The 21,934-nt window shown below is 45.5% G+C and overlaps 1 pseudogene across 1 annotated transcript; it reads right to left on the reverse strand.

Annotated features, from left to right (window-relative positions):
* Positions 18,166–20,175, reverse strand: LOC108637378 (annotated as a pseudogene). The gene has a single exon (XR_001918982.1). The product of XR_001918982.1 is annotated as a tropomyosin alpha-3 chain pseudogene (transcript).

Here is a 21,934-nt window from a genome sequence, read left to right on the forward strand (position 1 = left end):
ATGCAAGATACTCAAGTTCAATCCCTTACCCAGGAAGATCCCACATGCCACAGAAACTTAGCAGGATTTTTCCACAGCTAAACAAGGCTCACCTGTGACCAGAACACTACACGTCTAGCACTTACGAAACAGCTTTGAAAAGTGTCCAGACAAAAAGTATCACACAATTATACACAGCAGCTCAACTTGTAACAGCTAAAAACTTTCAAATATCAGGATGTCTTCGGTAGATGACTGTGTAAGCAAATTGGGATACATCCAAAGTGAAGGGGAGCACATGCTACCCCAAAATATACCTCTGCAGCATGAGAATTAGTTGGACCTAATTAACTTTTTTTTTAAGAGGACACGTGATCATCTCTGAAACCTAAGTTCAAGATGGCTCTTCTGTGAGTCACATTTAAAAGAGAAATCTCATTCCAAAGGAATCCTCGGTATATACCAGATAAAAGGATGGCAGTCTTGTGAAACTATTTTTTTTTTCCTCAATAGGGAAAGCTAAGATGTAAATCTGTACAACAACCATACCCTTCCTTTCCTTTGGTTTTATTTTTTTAATATTTATTTGTTTTTTTTATTTGGCTGCACCAGGTCGACCTTCGTTGAAGCAAGCCAGATATTTAGCTACAGCATGGAAACTCTTCGTTGTGGCATGGGAGATCTAGTTCTCGGATCCGGGATTGAACCTGGGTCTCCTTCTTTGGGAGTGTCCAGTCGCAGCCACTGGACCACCAGGAAGCTCGTTTTGTGTTTAGATGAAGATGGTATCTAAGGTGATATCTTGGGCCATTTCAGTCACTAACTCAGTTTCCTGAGTTTCTCCAAACCACACACAAGGTACACATTATTAAACCGGTTTGCAAAACAAGTAAAGGTAATTCATACTACAACACTGTATGCTTACAAATATCTAAATTGTAAATGGCATGTTATTTATTTTTAATTACTATGGGGAAAAAAAGAATGCAGGATTCATACATGTTACAATATGAATAAACATTAAAACCATCTTTAGTGAAAAAAAATCCATATAGAAAAGGCCACCCAGATCCCATATTCACCAAGTTTGCTTTAAATCCATCAAGTTTGTCCAACTCACTGAAAAATCTCAGTAACACTCTTAAAAAAAAAAGGATGAGGAAAAGGATGGGAAGAAAAGATATATTCATACAATTGAACAACTGCTGAAAGGGAAGTGGGGTTGTGGATAACATTATAATGTAGAAACCATATGTTTTCCTGATTTTGGAGGTAATGTGCTGGTTCTGTAGGAGAATGCACCCATTTTGGATAAAACACATAGAGTATTTTAGATGATGTAGCAAATATGAGCACTTTTCCCCATTGCTAGGAGTTTTCTGTACATTTTAAATTACCAGAAAGTAAATTATGCTTCAAAACAACCAAGTCAATACCATAAAAGAAAATCAGACTAGACAGGCATGAAACTTTCTTATAGAGGCCAAGACTTACCCAGACAAAGTTCAAGGGAAGCTGTGATGCTCACTGCCCTTGAAGGAGTCCACATGGAATGAAGAAGTACTGTGGGAAGTCTGTTAGCAACCACCATGCCTTGGGTCCTCTGGATAACCTATTGCAGGAGAAACAGATTTTACAAATAAAATGTTCCCCATAACTTCACAAAAAGTTGTTAGACTACATTCAGTAAATTGAATATTTTCGGATCAATTTACAATCATATAAAATACAATTTACAATCCCAATCAATATACAAAAATCACTTGCGTTTATATGCACTAATAACAAGCAGAAACAAAAATTAAGAAAATTGCACTTATAATTGCATCAAACAGAATAAAACATCTAACAACAAACTTAATCAAGGACATAAAAGACCAGTAGTCAGAAAACTAGAAAGCACTGATAAAGAAACCAAAGAAAACACAAACAGAAAACTATTCCAAGCTCACGCACTAGAACGATGAAGATTTAAAATGTCCATTCCAACCAAAGCCATCAACAAATACACTGACTGCAATCACAAAATAATATTCAATGGCATTTTTCACAGAAATAGAAATATTCCTAATAGTAAGCTGCTGATATTGAACAGGACTTTAAACGGCCAAAAAGACTCTGACAAAGAGGAACACAGCTGGAGGCATCTTCCTCTACGACTTCAAACTACATCACGGAGCTGTAGTGGCCACCACAGTGAGGAACTGGCAGGAACACAGACACGTGGACTCCAGGAAAGAATAGAGAGCCCAGGAACGAACCCACATGTATGCGGTCAGTGCATGAAAATCAAACCAGGAGCGAGCCAGGAGGAAAGGGCAGTCTTCTCAAGAAACAGTGACAGGAAAACTGGCCACCTACACGGAAGAACATCAGTGAAGGTCATCCTCTAGATCATCTAACAGAAATCGAACTGGAAACCCGCCATCTTGCACACGGAGCTCTCCTCCCCTCCCCCTTCCTCTAGTCCTCTGAGATGGACCTCCGGTCAGCGCTCAGCTGGACACAGGAAACGTCTACTTCGTCCTCATTTTTCCCTCTTGCAGCGCCTCCCTGCTGGCGGGCACTGAGGCAACCCCACTCCTCTCAGCCCGGACGCAGCCCCGTTATCCAGGAGCCCGAGCCCTGACGGCCCTGAGGAGACAAAGCTCCCACCAGCTGGTCACCGAGCCCAGTCTGAAGGCAAAGCGTCCTGCCCCCGCGGGTCAGAGGGGGTTTGGCGCCCCCTGCGGGTCGCCAGAGAAGAGCAGGCAGCGCCGTGCTCACAGACCTCAGAGGGCTCACCCAGAAGCAGCTCTGCTGTGAGCACTCAGACTGGAGGCCCAAAATGAAATGTAGCAGAATAGCTCCATGACCCTCCTCAAAACATGGCTAAGGAACAATCAGAGCCTGTATGGAATGCAGCCATAAAAAGGAACACATTTGAGTCCGTTCTAATGAAGGGGATGAACCTAGAGCGTATTAAACAGGGAAGTCAGTCAGAAAGAGAAAAACATGGAATCTAGAAAGATGGGTCTGACGAATCTGTTCACATAGCAACAACGGAGGTGCAGACATAGAGAACAGACTTACGGACAAGAGTGGGGAACAAAAAGGAGAGGGTGAGATGAATGGAGAGAGCAGCATGGATGCATGTACACCAACATTTGTAAATAGACAACCAGGGGGAATTTGCTGTATGACTCAGGGAACTCAAACTGAGGTGCTGTAATAACCTAGAGAGGTGGGAATGGGTGGGATATGGGAGGGAGATTCAAGAGTGAGGGGACACACGAACACCTATGATTAATTCATGTGGGTGTATGACAAATCAAACCAATATTGTAAAGCAGTGATCAATCAACTAAAAATAAATAACTGTCTTAAAAAAAAAGATGACATGAAATGAACAGAAATACAAACTTTGTAAATAACACTGTAATTCATTTTTAAAAACTACAAAATTTTAGAAAACCACAAAAGATCTACATGAGCTTTGGTCTGGTGATGAGTTCTAACACACAACAAAAAAGCCAACTTACCAAATTATGAATATAAATTATTTAAAACATTGACTTTTAGAATTGTATACATTTACTCTGTGAAGGACCTTATTCAAGAGAACCAAAAGACTAACTATGAAATGAACCACTGACCACCCACCCTTGCCAGGCAACAGAGAAGAGAAAGCACTTGCAGGAGTCATCTTACAACAGGAGGTCCTGGTAAGGAACAAGGAACTAACAAGCTACCGCCAACCAGGATTCTGGAGAGGTCAAAAGAGATGGGAGACTGCAGTGCAGAGGTCCTACCAACTTCCCAGGATCCTCCTCACTGGAATCCATCTCGGCTGAGTGATGCATGTGCCCCCAGGAAGGATCCCAATTCAGAATGACTGGCAAGAGACAAGCCAGAAACTAACCCAATGACCAGAAAACCTGAGACTGTGAGCCATGTGGCAGAACAGTTCTCTCCGTTTCCCTCACCCTCCTGCTCTCCGCCCCAGCAGCCCTTCCCAATAGTCTCTCGCTTGAACGGCACTCCTCTCCTCGGACAATTCATTTGCAAGTGTCAAACAAGAAGCCACTCTCAAGCCCTGGAAGAGATCCCCCTTCCTTCACCAAAACCACGATCCAGGAGAAAATATCTTCCAGATGCTACCTTGTAGAGAAGGAAATGGCACCCTCTCCAGTATTCTGGCCTCAGAAATCCCAGGGACAGAGGAGCTTGGTGGGCTACAGTCCATCAGCAGGGCATTCCTGAGGGGAGGAAATAGTCCCAGGGAAGCTGAGGCGCTCACCAAAGGCCCCAGAGCTTTGGATGGCACAGCCAGGACTGTGGCTGAGGACTCCCAGCGGCCAGGCCTCTTGATCCTGGCCTCTCTCACCAGGTACATGTGTGGAAAACTAGAATCAAAAATATGCCTGAGGGCTTCCCTGGTGGCTCCGTGGTAAAGAATCCGCCTGCCAGTGGGAGACACGCAGGTGTGATCCCTGCTATGGGAATGTCCCACATGCTATGGAGCTCGTGTGCCACAGCTGCCGAGCCCGTGCTCTAGATCCTGGAAGCCACAATGCTGAGCTCACATACTGCAGCCACTGAAGCCCATGAGCCTGTGCCCCGCAGCAAGAGGAGCTGCTGCAGTGAGAAGCCCACACACCACTAGTTATGGCTCAGGCTCATCCGAACTAGGGAAAAGCCCACACACGAAGACCCAACACAGCCAAAAATACATACAATTGTTTTCCTAAAAAATGCATATCTGACAAAGAATCTCTACTCAAATTGTCCAAGAACACTAGAGCAAACAAGCCCATTCATAATTGGTAAAGACTGAAATAGACACCTGGCCACTGAGGGTATACTGATAGCAAACTATTATACAGAAACATACTCAAGATACTTGTGGGATGCATGCACCCTTTGGAAGACAGTCTGACAGTTTTTTCAGTAACCACATGGGACAAGCACTGAATTCTATACATGACAAGTGGTGGAAGCCAGGTGTCTTACCATCGGAACGGGAAATTATGGAGAAACAAAAGGAAAGGTTACAAGATCCATTGAGACATCATCACAAATTACCTTTAACTGAATGTGTTCAAAGATAAGCTGGAATACATGTATATATTTCCGAGTATTGTCAGCTGAGCATCTTTAGCGCCTACATGTATGTTTTACATATCATTCTATAGTGAAAGGGAACAGGAAATGTCCCTGGTGGTCCAGTGGTAAAGGATCTGCCTACCAATGCAGGGAACATGGGTTCACTCCCTGGTGCTAGAAGATTCCACATGCCCAGAGGCAACTAAGCCCCCGTACAATTATTGAAGTACTGGCAAGCTCCAGACCCCAAGTTCTGCAACCAGAGAAAGCACTGCAATGAGAAGCCATGGCACAGCAACTAGAGGGCAGCCTCTGCTCACTACAACTAGACATCTAGCAACAAAGACCCAGCATAGTCGAAAATAATTCAATGTTAAAAAAAAAAAAAAAAAGGACAGAAGTTCTTTGAATAAATGATGGAGATTAGGGGTGAGGCAGTAATTATATGAGCCAGGATAATCTTAAAGTATGAGAAAGTAAAGAAAGGAAAGACAATTGTCGAGCTGTCCAAACTGATAAAACTGAATGATTACACACTTTTATCTCTATACACTAGCAAATAATATTCTGAAAAGGGATTTTAAAAAACAATCCCCTTTCAATACTGTCAACATCAATAAAATACTTTGCCGTGGATGTAACGAGGATGACAAGACTGGCACACTGGAAATTATACACGATTGCTGAAAAATATCCTGAAGACATGTATGGATATGCCATAACTATGGAATGACTTACGATGGCAATACCATGGAATGCATCTTCAATCTGAAATGAAGATTCAATATGAATTACAAAAGACTGAAAGGTCATTGCTGAACCATGAAAGATGCCAGGATTCTTGGCCTCCAGAGGAGAAGAATTCAATCCAGAGCCAGTTGACGAAGCTTGATCTCTCAGAGCTTTTGTGTCATAAATTTTATTAAAGTATAAAAGAGATACAGAAAGCTGCTGATATAGATTCCAGACGGGGGCAGTAAGAGTACCCCCTGCTGATCTTTGGCCAGATGTTATACAGCCACTAGCAGTCTGCTAAGGAAAGAAAGGCAATGGCTCAGAGAATGGCACCAGGCCCCTCACCCACAACATGCATTGAGGTAACAGTGGCAGCAGGTGAGTCACCCCAGGCCATAAATTGACATGAATCTTGAAGAAAGGCAGATTTCCAGGCAAATATATCGTTTCACTAACATAGATTAAGAGAACAAGGTATGAGTAAAACATCCTGGTTTGTCAAGTTGATTCTGAGCCTTTAGGGGGACCCGACCTAAAGACAGAGTCTAGCGGAAATACATAGTATATTAACATAGCTTAAGACAAACATTTCCCTATGAAAAAATGCAGTGCTTAACTCAACGTTTCAGAAAAATTAAGTCCAGGTGGAGCCAGGAGTCGTCATGGCAACACAGAATTTTCAGAGAAAACTCCTTTTAAATTTGTATCAAGAAGGGGAAAAAAATTAACACTAGTTAGTTTCCTTGGGCTACTTAAGAGAGAGATGAAAAAAAGTTTGACACTTGCAGCCTATTCCCTCTGTCTGGAGACCCTGGCCTTCCTGCCTGTTATCCTCTTGGGGCCTTTAGGAAGCAATACACAAGCTGACCCTAACATACACGTGGAATGACAAGGGATTCCAAAGAGCCAGAGCAATGACGTGAGTCTGCAGTTCTAAGGTCCTCTGGCACATGCAAGCGACTGTGTTAAGTCACTTCAGTCACGTCTGACGGTCAGAGCCCGCCAGGCTCCTGTGTCCATGGGAATTTTCCCGCAAGAATACTGGAGTAGGTTGCTGTGCCCTCCTCAAGAGAATCTTCCCAACTCAGGAATCGGACTCCTGCATTGGCAGGTAGGTTCCTTACCACTAGCATGACCTGGGGCAAAAGTGCCTAAATGGAGATCAGGGAAACCCAGTTAGGAGAAGGGACTCAGAGGAAAGGAAGTGAGGGAAGGAGACTCAGTCACACTCAGAGAAGCTCGGCAGGTAGTTCTGCAGGTGGAAGAGGAGGAGGAAACAGGCTGGAGCTGTGTAGAAGATGAAAGAGGGAACTAAAGCAGGAGCCCCCAACCTCAAGGATCTAATGCCTGAGGATCTGAGGCGGAGCTGATGAAATCATACTAGAAATAAGTGTTCGGTCACTCAGCCATGTCCAGCCTTTTGTAGCCTAGCAGGCTCCTCAGTCCATTGAATTCTTCAGGCAAGAATACTGGATGGGGCTGTCATTTCCTTCTCCAGGAGACCTTCCCTACCCAGGGATTGAACCCGGGTCTCCCGCACTGCAGGCAGACTCTTTACCAACAGAGCCACCAGGGAACAGAAATAGAGATAGAGTGCACAGTAAATGAACTGTGCTTGACACATCCCAAAACCTTCCCCCACCCCTGTCTGTCAAAAAATTGTCTTCCAAAAACAACTCCAGAGGTCAAGGAAGGAACTTCAAGTGTATTCAGTTGTCCCAGGTTGCTGGCTTAAAGAGATGCTGAAGAAGGGTGTCCTGAGAGGTAGAACATCCCTTGCGTGAGGTCAACACACCGATAACCTTGGTGACGATGGGAGAGATTTGTTTCATTTTTTAAAAATATCCTTGTGGAATAAACTTAAAACTTAGCAATTCTCTTACAGTCTTCCTAATAAAATGTTTTCTTTCTTTACTGATCTGTGAAGTACCAACTGTGACAATCACTGCTCTAATATACCTCATAGTGTTGCTGACACTATGGATATAACTATGTGAAATAGAATTTATTCAATAAAAATGAGGCATCTGCCCTGTGCCCAGCACATTCCAAGGGCTGGGGAGGAAATGAAATACTCCATAAGATGCACAGCCGGTAGACACATTCTTTAAAAGAGCCTTTTACATTTCCACCCTAGTTTATTCTCAGTGTCAACACTTGCCAGTTAATGACCATGCTGCGGGGGAAGCTCATTAAAAACTCAGAAGCCAGGGTTCCTGGAAGGATATCCCATTCTCCCTTGGACAGTGCCTTTCCAGTCGAACTAGGCACCAGGTCTACTTGGAGAGGGGTTGAGGTCCCGTTGTCTCCAAACTGCCAAGGGTTAGAGCGGTGGGAGTTCCATCAGAGTTAAGGAAAGAGCAATCAGATGGATTTTTAATCTGTTGCTCAGGTGCACAGCTACAGTGCCCCATGGAGATAATCGGGCTCCCTGTGCCCCTTTATTGTGTATGCACTTTCACACACAGAGTGAGATTCCTTAGGAGCAAAAATTGTTCCTGACAGACAGGTTCACTAGAGTTCTCCTCCAGAGCAAGTTCATGTGGATGTGGTTTTGTCTTCCCCTGTGAGTTTGGGTCCCCTAGCTCGGACCCAGCTCCAGAGAAACAGCCCCTGAGAAAAGACCTCCAAGAAGCACTTTTCCCCCAGGCTGGGAAGCGGAGTTCACAGGTTCTGGGGAAAAGGAGCCTCTTTCGAGGAAGAAGAGGCAGCAAACCTGCGTATGTTTGCAAGCCTTTATTTGGAAGAAACATGTTAGCTTCTACAAGGGGAGGTCTCCAGGTCTGCTCAGAGGACCGATATTGTAGAGTCATGGCCGAGACACTCCTCTGCCCTTTGCAAGCCTTGCAAAGACATTCTTAGCTTCTAGTGTTACTGTCTTTGAAGGAGCAGGCTGCGGGAGTGTGTGAGACATTACTGGTGCCTTACAGGTCTCAGCTCCACTACTGCCTTTCCATTCGAACTAGGACCCAGGCCTACTTGGAGAGGGGTTAGGGTCCGGATGTTTCCAAACTGCCAAGCGCTACAGCAATAAGACCTCTGTCAGAGGAAAGGGAAGAGCAATTGGATGGATTCTCAAGCTGTTGCTTGGCCACACAGCTTCAGTGCCGCACAGCTCCCTGTGTCCCTATGTTGGGTATGGAGCTTCACACACACAGTGAGACTCTGTAGGAGCCAAAACTGTTCCTGACAGACTTAGGTTCACTAGAGCTCACCTACAAGAGCAAAGACACGTGGGTGTGGTTTTGCCTTGCCCTCTGAGTGTGGTCCCCTACTTCAGCCCCAGGCTCAGGGGAAACAGCCCATGAGGAAAGACCTCCAAGAAGCGCTTTTCCCAAAAGCAGGGAAGTGGAGTTCGCAGATGCGGGGAAAGCTAGCCTCCCTCGGGGAAGAAGAGGCAGCCAACCGGCATGTGTTTGGAAGCCTGTATTTGGAAGGAATGGATTAGCTTCTACAACAGGAGCCCTCCAGATCTGCTCAGAGGACCGAAATTCCAGATTCTCCCCTGCCCTTGCAAGCCTTGCAAAGACATTCCTTGCTTCTAGCGTTGCTGTCCATGAAGGAGCAGGTTGCAGGAGTGTGTAAGACATGACTGGTGCCTTACTGGCCTCAGCCCCGCTATTGCCTTTGCATTCCATTCAAATCCATGCCTACTTGGAGAGGGGTTAGAGTCTGGTTGTTTCCAAACTGCCTAGGGCTACAGCAATGGGCACTCTTTCAGAGGTTAGGGAAGAGCAATTGGATGGATTTTCAAGCTGATGCTTAGCCTCACAGCTTCAGTGCCACACGGAGAGAATCAGGCTCCATGTGCCCCTATGCTGGGTATTCAGCTTCACACACAGTGTGTCTCCATAGGGGCCAAGAATGTTCCTGACAGACTTAGGTTCACTAAAGCTCTCCTACAGAGCAGAGGTTGTGGATGAAGTTTTGCCTTACCCTGCGTGTGTGGGTCCCCTACCTCAGCCCCAGGATCAGGGGAAACAGCCCATGAGGAAAGACCTCCGAGAAGCGCTTTTCCCACATTCTGGGAAGTGGTGTTCCCAGGATGCGGGGAAAGTGAGCTTCCTTCGGGGAAGAAGAGGCAGCCAACCCACGTGTGTTTGCAAGCCTGGATTTGGAAGGAACAGGCTAACTTCTACCACGGGAGACCTCCAAATCTGCTCAGAGGCCCGAAATTCCAGAGTCAGCCCTGAGCATCTCATCTGCCTTTGCGAGCCTTGCAAAGACATTCCTAGCTTCTAGCGTTACTGTCCATGAAAGGGCAGGCTGTGGGAGTGTGTGAGAAATGACTGGGTGCCTTACTGTCTTCAGCTCCACTATTGCCTTTTCAGATGAATGAGGCCGCAGGCCTACTTACAGAAGGGTTAGGGTCCGGTTGTTTCCAAACTGCCAAAGGCTACAGCAATGGGAGCTCTGTCAGAGGTAAGGGAAGAACAGTTGGATGTATTTTGAAGCTGTGGCATGGCCGCACAGCTTCAGGGTCACACGGAGAAAATCAGCCTCCCTGTGCCCATATGTTGGGTATGCAGCTTCACACACAGAATCTATCTCCATAGGAGCCAAGAAAGTACCAGACAGACTTGGGTTTACTAAAGGTCTCCTACAGAGCAAAGACATCTGGATGTGGTTTTGCCTTCCCGTGAGTATGGGTCCCCCTACCTCAGCTCCAGCTCAGGGGAAACAGGGCACAAAGAAAGATCTCTAAGAAGCGCTTTTCCCACAACCTGGGAAGTCGAGTTCGCAGGACACATTTAAAGTGATCCTGTCTGGGGAAAGAGGCCCTAAGAGGTCCGGTGTGTTTTTGCAATCCTATATTTGGAAGACATGGGTTAGCTTCTATAGTGGGAGACCTCCAAATCTGCTCAGGGGACCGAAATTCCAGAGTCAGGGCCGAGTTTCTCCCCTGACCTTTGCAAGCCTTGCAAAGACATTCCTAGCTTCTAGCGTTACTGCCCATGAAGGAGCAGGCTGTGGCAGTGTGTGAGACATGACTGGCAACTTACTGGCCTCAGCTCCACTATTGACTTTCCATTCAAACTAGGCCCCAGGGCTACTTGGAGAGGGGTTGGGGTCTGGTTGTTTCCAAACTGCCAAGGGCTGGACCAATGGGAGCTCTGTCAGAGGTAAGGGAAGAGCTATCAGATGGATTTTCAAGCTGTTGCTGGGCCACACAGCTTCAGCACCACACGGAGAGAGTCACGCTCCCTGTGCCCCTAGGTCGGGTATCCAACTTCACATAGCCACCTTTTAAATCAAACGTGCGTCTTTTTTGTCTGTTTGTTTAAGTGACATTTCTTTCTCCACATAATTGTCTTAGGAAGTGCCTGTGGAAAGAATGTACATGACATAAAGCAGGGCAGATTGGGTGCAAGGCCCAGTACCCCGTCTCCAGTCTGGGTTGCTGCTGGCTACTGCTTTAGTCTCCTAACTGGTCTTCTTGTCTTTGGTTGTTCCCTTCAACAACCCAGTGTGTATATGGTTGCCAAAGTAATCTGCCTAAAAGCACACCTTTATCCTTTCTGGGCCTTACTTCCCACAGGTGACAGTGGGACTTAAACCATTTTCTCTGGGAAGTCTGATGTTCCATGAGCTGAACCAAGGTGGTCTGCCCTTGTGACCTTTCCCCAATTTACAGAGAAAGGAACATTTAATGGGTGGAATTTCCTCAACGTGTAAGTTCCCCCCACCCCTGCCCCATCTGTTTTTCTATAGTAAGGATCCAAACTTTTTATCTACTAGCATTGAAGTCACTCAGTCATGTCTGACTCTTTATGGCCCCATGGATTGTAGCCCACCAGGCTCCTCTGCAATTTTCCAGGCAATAGTACTGGAGTGGGTAGCCATTCCCTTCTCCAGGGGTGGGGGGTGGGGGTTTTCCCCCTGAAGACCCAGGGATTGCACCAGTGTCTCCTGCATTGGCAGGCAGATTCTTTACTGTCTGCGCCACCAGGGAAGCCCATCTGCTCACATTAACTGATGACAAACTGGACAAATGAGCAGCAAGTAAATAATAAAAGATTTGGCAATTGCAAGGTCATATTTATTTTAACAGCTTGGTTTTCTCCCAGGCACTCAGGCTGGTAGTTGCAATCATTGCAATGTTAAAGATATACGGTCTTTTTCTTTCTTAAAAATTGTTTCTCTTTGGGATGATGGAATGAAATATATCAAAATTTCATCATGGCACATTAGAGAAAACACTGCCCTCCAGCTTCCCTGGTGGCTCAGAGGTTAAAGCATCTGCCTGGAATGCTGGAGATCCGGGTTCAAGCCCTGGGTAGGGAAGATCCCCTGGAGAAGGAAATGGCAACCCACTCCAGTACTCTTGCCTGGCGAATCCCATGGAGGGAGGAGTGTGGTAGGCTACAGTCCATGGGGTCGCAAAGAGTCGGACACAACTCAGCGACTTCACTTCACTTCCCGAGTAAATACTTTGGCCTCTTCTTCAGAGTTTATTCAACCTTATCACTACTACTTGCCAGGAGCCATGTTAGCCATTACTGACAAAATGGAGGCACGGTCCCCAGCCCCCTCTCCTCATTCTGCAGGCACGGACCTGGGATTAAGGAGTTAGGCCTTGTAATTCTGACTTGTCTTTTCCTCTCCTCAGCTGAGTTGACTGTAAAGGAATATTAAGGTGCTTTTTGTTCTTGAGAGGAGCATGAGAAGGCACAAAGCCTTCTGCAGCTGTGCTCAGAAAATAACTCATAAAGTTAATCATTGACATTTGTTCAAGGACTTTTACAAAAGTGTTCCAGGATGAGCACATAGGCTGCAGCTTGAGGCCATGGGAGGGACTGCTATCTGAAGCCTATTTGTGAGGAAAATGTTTATGACAAAGGAGTTTACTGAATTTAGGGTTTAGAAATAATTAAAATAGTTAGAAGTTAAAGATTTAAGGAATGTTGTAAAGTTAGCATATTTTACTATAGTTTATAGAAGTTAGAATTTTTAGAGACACTATAGCTACAAGCCTTTCTAAGAGATAGTGAGCTCAGGATGTCAGGGGCAAACAGGATTTAGGAAGATAAGTAGTAAACTGAGGAATATATCATGAGTTACAATATAATTACAAGTTAACTACAGGACACATTAGAGGAGGTAGATAACAGATGAAAGGCTGATTCCGAGAGAATCACTGAAGCAGGAACTCTGAAGAACAACAGTGATTTGTGGAGACAATAAATCTGGGTCAGTGGGAACTGAAAATATCAAACTTCTGATCTAATGCTTTTGTAAAAGTATAAAAGCAAATCATAAGCTTGAAATAAACAGACAGTCCGTAGAAAACTGAGAGGCTGTCTCATTTCTCTCGCTGGCACCGTCCATCTCTTCAGGTTGAATCCCTGGCTGCTGGAGCTGGACTCTGGCAATTACTCCCCTTTATGAATCCTTGCCTTCAGAAAAAGTTTTCTAATCTCTGTTCACATTTGCTGTTTCTTTCCTCCGTTGCATAAACAATTTTATCTCCCTGGAACTCTGTCTTGGCCCAGGCCTTGCATACAAATCCCATCCAGCCTTAAAGGAACAAATCAACACTTTACTTGGTGAAAACCTCTAAAATCATAACAATCTCTTGTTCTAACTCACAATTGTATGTTGCTATGAAAAGTGCATGGGGAAAAAAAAAAAAACAGAATGGTATACAACAGTGTTCTTCAAACATAAAAGAACTTAAGAAATATCCAGGAATCTTTTTAATTTTTATTTATTTATTTATCTTTAACTAACATTATTTATCTATTTGGCTATACCAGGTCTTAGTTGCTGCATGTGGGTTTTTTTTTTTTTTTTAGATACAGCATCTTAAAAAGGGATCCCCATAAAGGGATCTTTAGTTGTGGTATGTGGGATCTACTTCCCTGACCAGGGATCTAACTCTGGCCCCCTGAAGTGGAAGCAGGGAGTCTTAGCCACCGGACCACCAGGGAAGTCCCTCCAATTGTTTCTTATCTATAAGAAACCTTCCTGTTACATTATAGTTTCCTTAATTGCAAGAATCCTGTTCACTTTTAGAATCCTTTATGGAGTCTCAAAGAGAAACAACTTTTTTAAGTACAAAAGGATGGTATCTTTGTTAAATACACTGATGACAAGGGATGGGGGCTCATGAAAAACTCAGTTATTAGTGTTTCAATGATTTAGCAAGGAAGTAAATAAATAAATAAATGAAGTTGGGCTTTTCCATAAGACGATCTTGTAACAGAGCCATCATTCTCAACTCGGGGTGCATGCCCTCCCAAACTCTAAATCACATTACGCACCCCGATTTTTATGCTCTCTCCCAGAATCATCAGCAGAGAGAGTCATAGGAGCATCATATCCCTTGAGTTTATTGGGCTGCTGCTGCTGCTAAGTCCCTTGTCGTGTCCAACTCTGTGCGACCCCATAGATGGCAGCCCACTAGGCTCTGCTGTCCCTGGGACTCTCCAGGCAAGAACACTGGACTGGGTTGCCATTTCCTTCTCCAATGCATGAAAGTGAAAAGTGAAAGTGAAGTGGCTCAGTCGTGTCTGACTCTTTGCCACTCCATGGACTACAGCCTACCAGGCTCCTCCATCCATGGGATTTTCCAAGCAAGAGTACTGGAGTCGGGTGCCATTGCCTTCCCGATATTGGGTTGAGAACCATCAAAATAGGAATTGAAGGTGTTGGTGGTATTTGTTAAGATAAGGTTATTTCAGTCATACTGGGTTAGAATTGCGCCTTTCTGAGAGTATATAACTTCTTAGTTCTTTGACAAATGATGAGTAAGGGAGTCTGCTAGACAAAGTGGGGTAGAATAAGACAGGTCTAGGAGTTAACCTGTGTCTCCATGCCAGCAGGGGGGGGGCAGACCACCCTGATAGCTCACTGGCTCTTGCACAAGCATTTCTAGACCACCTGAGCTTCCACTTGTGTGCAATGGTGCACTCAGGAGAAGGCAAAGCCTCTCATTCCCAGCTTCTGCCACTCGTTGGTACCTGTGTATTTTTCCTTACAGTACACACACACATATACATATATATATATATATTGGCCTTACCACTCAGCATGTAGGATTTTATTTATTCATTTATTTGGCTGCACTTGGTCTCAATTACAGCACTCAGGATCTTAGTTCCCTGATCAGTGAGCCCGTGCCCCCTTCATTAGAAGCACAGAGTCTTAACCATGGACTCCCAGGGCAGTCTCAGATTACTGTTTTTCTTATTTCTCACAGGTAGGACTTTTGGGGAAGTAAATCTCTTCCTCTGTAAGGGAACTGAGAAATAAAATGATTCCCCCACTCACCCACAACCATGAAGCTGAGTGGAGCAACCTAAGACCCTTCCCGCCCCATCTCAGGTTTAGGAAATAAATGAGACAGCCTCAGTGGCTGAGTGTGAGGTACTGGCAGAACACCTGAAGCACAAACACCCTATAAATCGGGGGAAAGAGAGGATGACATGAGGGAGGGTGTCTGTTCTCGAGGACAGAGATTTGGGAGTCGTCATCATTATCAGGTGAAGCTGACAGAGCTGAGCACCTCTCAGGCAAGACCGCAAGAATGTCCACGGAGTCAACAGAAGGTCGCTGCAGATTCAAGGAACAAACCACGATTAAGGCCCGGAGGAGAACCAGGGTTGGAGAACCCTGCAGTGTACAGAAGGCAAAGGAGACGGCAGTTGGAGGAGAGAACAGACTTCAGCAGCAGTCACCAGATGGGGTGCACGTGTGCTCAGCCAGTCGTGTTCAGTTCTTCGTGATCCCGTGGACTGTAGCCTGCCAGGCTCCTCTGTCCATGGGATTCTCCAGGCAAGAATGCTCGAGTGGGTTGCCATGCCCTCCTACAAGGGATCTTCCCAACTCAGGGATCAAACCCGAGCCTCCAGCTTCTCCTGTTGGCAGGTGAATACTTTACCGCTGAGCCACCCGGGAAGCCCCATGAGTGGAATGAGCACCCTTATAAAGGAGACCCCAGAGGTGAGGACACAGGAAGGAGGTATGGGGCCTGGCCAGACACGGAATCTGCGGCACCTTGATCTTGAATTCCAGCCACCAGAACTGTGAGGAATAAATGGCTGTGGTTTTTAAGCCCCTTGATCCACAGTATTTTGCTTTGGCAGCCCAGACTGGACTGAGACACCATGAGAGTAAAATTGCCACAAGGTGAGGGCTGAGACCAGGTTTCCTGGCTTAAGGAGAGGAGGGAGATATTAAAGAACAAAAGACAGACACACAGGGAACTTGCTGGAAAGTGTTTAGTGAAATGAAGGAGCGGAATAGGGCTGGGTCCAATGATAATGGTGTAAAGACAAGTGGTTACGTGTGGGGTGAAGCATGTAAGGCACCTGAAAGACGCTAAACTCAGATAGTGTGGTCCCAGCACCAAAGGGGACAGAACCAGAAGCCCAGATGGGTGGGACACTGGTCATAGCAGGGCCATGCTCGGAAACTTTGGCTCTCTCCCTCACCAACATGCACGATGCACGGTCACGAGAGTCTTCACTACTCCAAAGCACCTTGGCAAGAGATAAGGCTGTACGTGAAACTGGGCTTAAAGACACATCTATCTCTCTTTTTTTTTTTTTTTAATTCTTCCATTTTTAAATGTATGTTTTAGTAGAGTCAAGTAGATTCATATTGTTGTGCAACCTCCAACATCAACCATCTCCAGAACTTCTTCATCTTTCCAAAGCAAAATTCTGTATCTATTAAGTGCTTGGTGGAACTTCCCTGGTGGCCCAGCCGTAAAGAATCTGCCTTGCAATGCAAGGGATGCAGGTTCAACCCCTGGTTGGGGAACTAATGTCCCATATGCTGCAAAGCAACTAAGCCCATGCACTGTAACTAGAGTCTTTGCACCAAAGAAAGATCCTGCGTGGCACCATGCAGATCGCACATGTCACAACTAAGACTCAACACAGCCAAATAAATAATTTAAAAGTTCATGTTTGGGAACGCATGTAGGAATTAAAGATTTTAAAATTTAAAAAATAAAAAAAAATTAAAAAACAAACAAACAACAAAAAAAAGATACAGTCTTGGTTTTAAAAGTAAAATAAATGTTTCGTACCCCTGGTAACCCCCATTCTACTTTCTGTCTCTATGAATCTGACTACTCTAGGGACCTCCAATAAGTGGAACCACACGCTGTCCTTTGCCATCCACATTACAGCATGTGTGCTTTCCTTTTTAAGGCCCGATACTGTTCCCTTGTATGTTACAGGCTTCCCTGGTGGCTCAGTGGTAAAGAATCTGCTTGCCAATGCAGGAGACTCAGGTTCAACTGCTGGGTCAGGAAGATCCCCTGGGGAAGGAAATGGCAACCCAGTCCAGTATTCTTGCCTGGAGAATCCCATGGACAGAGCCTGGTGGGCTACAGCCCATGGGGTCGCAGAGTTGGACATGACTGTGCGTTTGTTGCACGCATTTTGTTTATCCACTCATCTGTCAGTGGGTACTTGGGTGCTTCCACTCTTTGGTTATTGCAAATAATACTGCTATGAACATGGTTGTACAAACAGCTCTTTGAGTTGCCACTTTCAGTTCTTTTGGGAATATACCCAGAAGTGAAATTGCTTGGATCTTATGGTAATTCTATGTTTGATTTTTTTTGAGGAACCACCATACTGTTTTCCAAAGCAATTGTCATTTACCTTTCCCCAAGCAACACAGAAAACTTCCAATTTCTCCACATCCTTGCCAACACTTGTTATTTTGCTTTTTCAATAAAAACCATACTAATGGATATAAAGTGGTTGGTTGGTTTTTTAAATAGATGCTTCTTCCTTAGATTATAAATTCTTCAAAAATTATGTGAATATTAGTTTGATTCAAATGGAATTGAAGACTTGGGCTGAAAGAAAGATTTCCCTAAGTATGGCAATGTAAATATTCAAAACTCCCCCAAATTAGTTTAAAAACATGTTTCTATCAATGTCTGTCCTGTTTTCAAGACCTGACCTCAGATAAGTGGGGAAGGAGTGCCCTCTTGTGTCCTTTCTCTGCCAGTGTCAGTGACTAAAAAAGGTAGTTGAGAAATGACCCTTTCACTCCAAGGACAACAAACGCCAGTCACGTGTCTACTGGGTAAAAGGAAATATGGACAGAGTGAAGCTAGGGTCTTTAAAGAAATCCCAATCTAGAAGGGGTAGAGGAACAAAATACATGCAGAAATAACAATAGAAGACATGCAAAATGGATGGATTATCTATTTAGACTCTGCAGGAATTAGGTCAAGATTCACATCAAAATATAAGCGTGGCTGGTTACAAAGGAGCTTGGGTTGGCTCTCAGGTCTCAGGTTTCTTTTTTTTTTTTTTTGGAGGGACTGGTTCTTTATTTCAAAAAGACATTTATCAATTTTCAGTATCAAAACAGTTACATTATTGGGTTTTTTTTCTCCCAGTTGGTCCCCAAAGAGACCACACCGAAGGAGAGAACATTTTAAGCCAATTATGCTGCAGGATGCACACCTAACAGACCTCACTGAAACCTCATCAAAAAAGGGGGACAGGGTAGGGAAAGAAACTTGAAAAGCTCAGCACACTGCTAGCCCACCGACTGTACAGAACTCTCATAGGCAGAGGGGTGACCAGTGTGCCTCAACCCCAAAGAAGCAAAGTTCCAAAATAATAGAAAAATTTTAAAGTTTTGTACATATGCTTTTCAAGATTTCTCCAGCACTAACCGATACAAAGCACAATGAGATGGCACTTTTTAGAGACAGCAGCTTCAGACCCAGAAAAGGGTAATGAGATGAGTTTCATACGGCTAAATCAGTGGCAAAACATAATTTTCTTTCCTTTCTTTCAAGGAGGCAGAAAAGCAAATAAGTGGTCACTTCAACATAAGGGGCACATGGTCCATTCTGTGAGCAGTTGGGAACAGGGTAGAGCTGGGACAAGGATTTGGTCTCAGAGGTTTCACCATCTTAATTGTTTGGTCACTTCTGACGCAAAAAGAAAAAAAAAAGGTTGTCCAAAGATACCGTAAAGCTGAAAACCTGAACAGCACTTTTTTTTTTTTTTTTTTTTTTTTTTTTTGGCTAACTCCTCTTGGAATCATCTTTCTGGTTTGGCAGGTACTTTTTACAGAGCAATGAGGTTTCCCCAAATGGAGCCTTTCTCTGGGCAGCTAGGCTCTCAGTAAGGCAGGCCCAAACCTTTTCCCTTTCTCTCTGGAGAAGGCAATATGTATTAAGCTGAAATGTTACCTTCCAAAAGTGAGAAAGGGATTAGACTGCTGCTTCAGAACTACAGAATTATCTGGAATGTTTTTTACAAATGGTTGTTACATCAACAACAAAAAAGCTAATTACAAAATGTGTACATCACAACATGCTTTTAAAGACACTTTGCATTGTGCTCACATTCCCTTAATCGTTGTTCCCAAAGGTGCTCAGCCTCTAGCCCAGCTGGAATCTCTGGGGAGAGGCAGAGACAGTTTGGCGAAAAGGACACAGGAGTAGGGGGGTGGGAGAGGTGGCGAAAGGAGAAAGCAGCCTTCCAGTTAAAGATCAGCCCTCAGTTTAAAGGTCAGCTTCGGGCAGGCTGGCCTCAGCGGAGTCGGGGTGAGAGGGAGGAGCAGCGGCAGGGCGGGACTGGGGTGCTCTACATCTCATTCAGGTCAAGCAGAGTCTGGTCCAGCATCCTTTGTGTACAGAGGTGCTCCTCTTTGGTGCATTTCAGTTTATCTTCCAAATCATCAATTGTCTTTTCCAGCTTGGCTACCGATCTCTCAGCAAACTCAGCATGGGTCTCTGCCTCCTTGAGTTTATCGGTAAGAATCTTTATCTCTTCCTCATATTTGTCTTCTTTTTGGGAGTACTTTTCTTCAGCAGCACTCAGACACTTCAGGTTCTGGTCCATCAGTCTAATTTGCTCATCCATCTCTCGGCAACGGGACTCTGCCAGCTCGGCTCGCTCCTCTGTGCGCTCCAAGTCTCCCTCAATAATCACCAACTCGCAGCCACCTCTTCATACTTCCTGTCTGCCTCTTCTGCAATGTGCTTAGCTTCTTTGAGTTGGATTTCCTGGAGTTCCATTTTTTCTTCATCTTTTAAGGCTCAGTTTTCAATAACCTTCATACCTCTCTCGCTCTCATCAGCAGCTTTCTCAGCTTCCTCCAGCTTTTGCAGGGCAGTGGCCAGGCGCTCTTGAGCTCGGTCCAGCTCCTCTTCAACCAGCTGGATCCTACGGTTCAAGGAGGCCACCTCAGCCTCAGCCTGTTCTCGGGCCCGTCTTTCTCCCTCCACTTCCCGCTGGAGGCGCTCGGCCCTCTCCTCTGCATCATCGGCCTGCTGCTGCAGAACCTGGATCTTGCGCTTCGCCGCCTCTATGGTGGTGATCCCGGCCATGGTCCCCACCCAGCTTCGGCTTGCCTTCGGGTTCCTGCCTCCTCCGCTCGGCATTGCAGCGGCTTCTCTCAGGTTTCTTTTTAAGGCTTCAGTTCTAGAAGGTCCCTGACCTAGGAGGGCAGCCTCCCTGTCGGGACTCCTTCATGGCTGTCAGTTTTCTAGAGTTGCTTCGGAGATTCAGACAAGCTCGCTGTACACTCCCATCTTTGGGAGGGAGGCCCTGGAGACTCCTCCTATGTTCGTTTCTTCCGTGTAGTATCCTGCTCATGGCTACCTGTCTCTTGAGTTTCATCTCCTTCCCCCAACCCTCTGGGCTTCCCTAGTGGCTCAGATGGTAAAGAATCTGCCTGCAATGCAAGAGACCCAGGTTCGACCCCTGGGTGGCGAGTATCCTCTGGAGAAGGAAATGGGAACCCACTCCAGTATTCTTGCCTGGAGAATCCCTTGGAGAGAGGAGCCTGGTGGGCTCGAAAAGAGTCAGACATGACTTAGAGACTGACACACACCTCCACACCTCCCTAAACAGGCTGTTGATTGGCACACTGTCTCCATAGCCTTGATGCTCACAAGATAATTATACAGATAATTATACAGAAAGTACGTTTGCAGGTTTCATCAGCATGGGGACCAGTTACAGAGGATGAAGATGTTCTCTCGCAAACCTTGCTCCATCAGGCAAGCAGCCTTCAGCTGGCCTCTTAGGGCCCTGAAGGAGACAGTCCTTACCTTGTCTGCATCCTGCTGGACTGCTGAATAAAGACAGAATCAAGGCATGGCTGTACACCGACCACATATCCAACTGGGTAGAAACTAGGGAGCTCATTGGTGGAAAGAATCGTTCTTCAGAGTCAGACACAGGTGGGTTTTTACTTTTTAAAATATATCTCCTTAAAATATTTACTTATTTAATAATTTTGGGTCACACTCTGTGTAGCATGTGGGATCTTAGTTTCCTGACCAGGGATTGAGCTCACACCTCCTGCATTGGGAGGTGGAGTCTTTTTTTTATTATTATTTATTTATTTGGCTGCACTGGGTTTTCATTGCTGCATAGGCTTTTTTCTAGTTGTGGTGAGTGGGGGCTATTCGCTAGTTGTGGTGCTCATGCTTCTTACTGCGGGGGGTTTTCCTGTTCCAAAGCACAGGCTCTAGGGCACGGGAGCTTCGGTACTTGTGTTCTGTGGAATCTTCCGCAATCAAGGATCGAACCCGTGTGCCCTGCATTGGCAGGCGGACTCTTAACCTCTGGACCACCAGGGAAGTCCCCGCAGCTGGCTTTAAAGCTCAGCTCTGCTGCTCTGCGTCCGTGGCCCCCCAGAGCATGTCCCTTTATCGCCATTCAGCAGCTCTGAGATGGGAATAACGGTCCCCACCTCCCTCTCTGGTAAGATTCTCATGAAGCTTAACAAGACAGAGTACACAGACCTTGAGGAAGTATCTAGCGTTATAAATGCCCCTCTGCTTCCCCCTCTCACCCGAAATCTCCTCCCCAACCTAAGCACGCTACGGCAGTCTCCTGGCTGCATGGGGCCGAGACCTCGGGGGCAGTTGCACAGTAACTGAGATTTTAGGTCACCAAGAGCAGTCTGGGAAGCAGAAGAAAGGCTGCTTTGTTTCGTATTCTCACGCAGGGTGCAGTGGGGAAGGTATTTCCAAACCGTCTTAATTATTTCCCAAGACTTTTTCCAGCTGCCCAAGCCAGCAACCTGGGAGTCATCGTTGACTGCTCCTTCTCTCTCACCTCCCATACGTGTATTTCTAAGGCCTGTTACTCCTCCTTAAGACATTCCAAATCCTCCGAGTCTCTCCGTC

The sequence above is a fragment of the Capra hircus genome, chromosome 13, assembly GCF_001704415.2.
Source record: "Capra hircus breed San Clemente chromosome 13, ASM170441v1, whole genome shotgun sequence".
In the NCBI taxonomy this organism is placed as follows: domain Eukaryota; kingdom Metazoa; phylum Chordata; class Mammalia; order Artiodactyla; family Bovidae; genus Capra; species Capra hircus.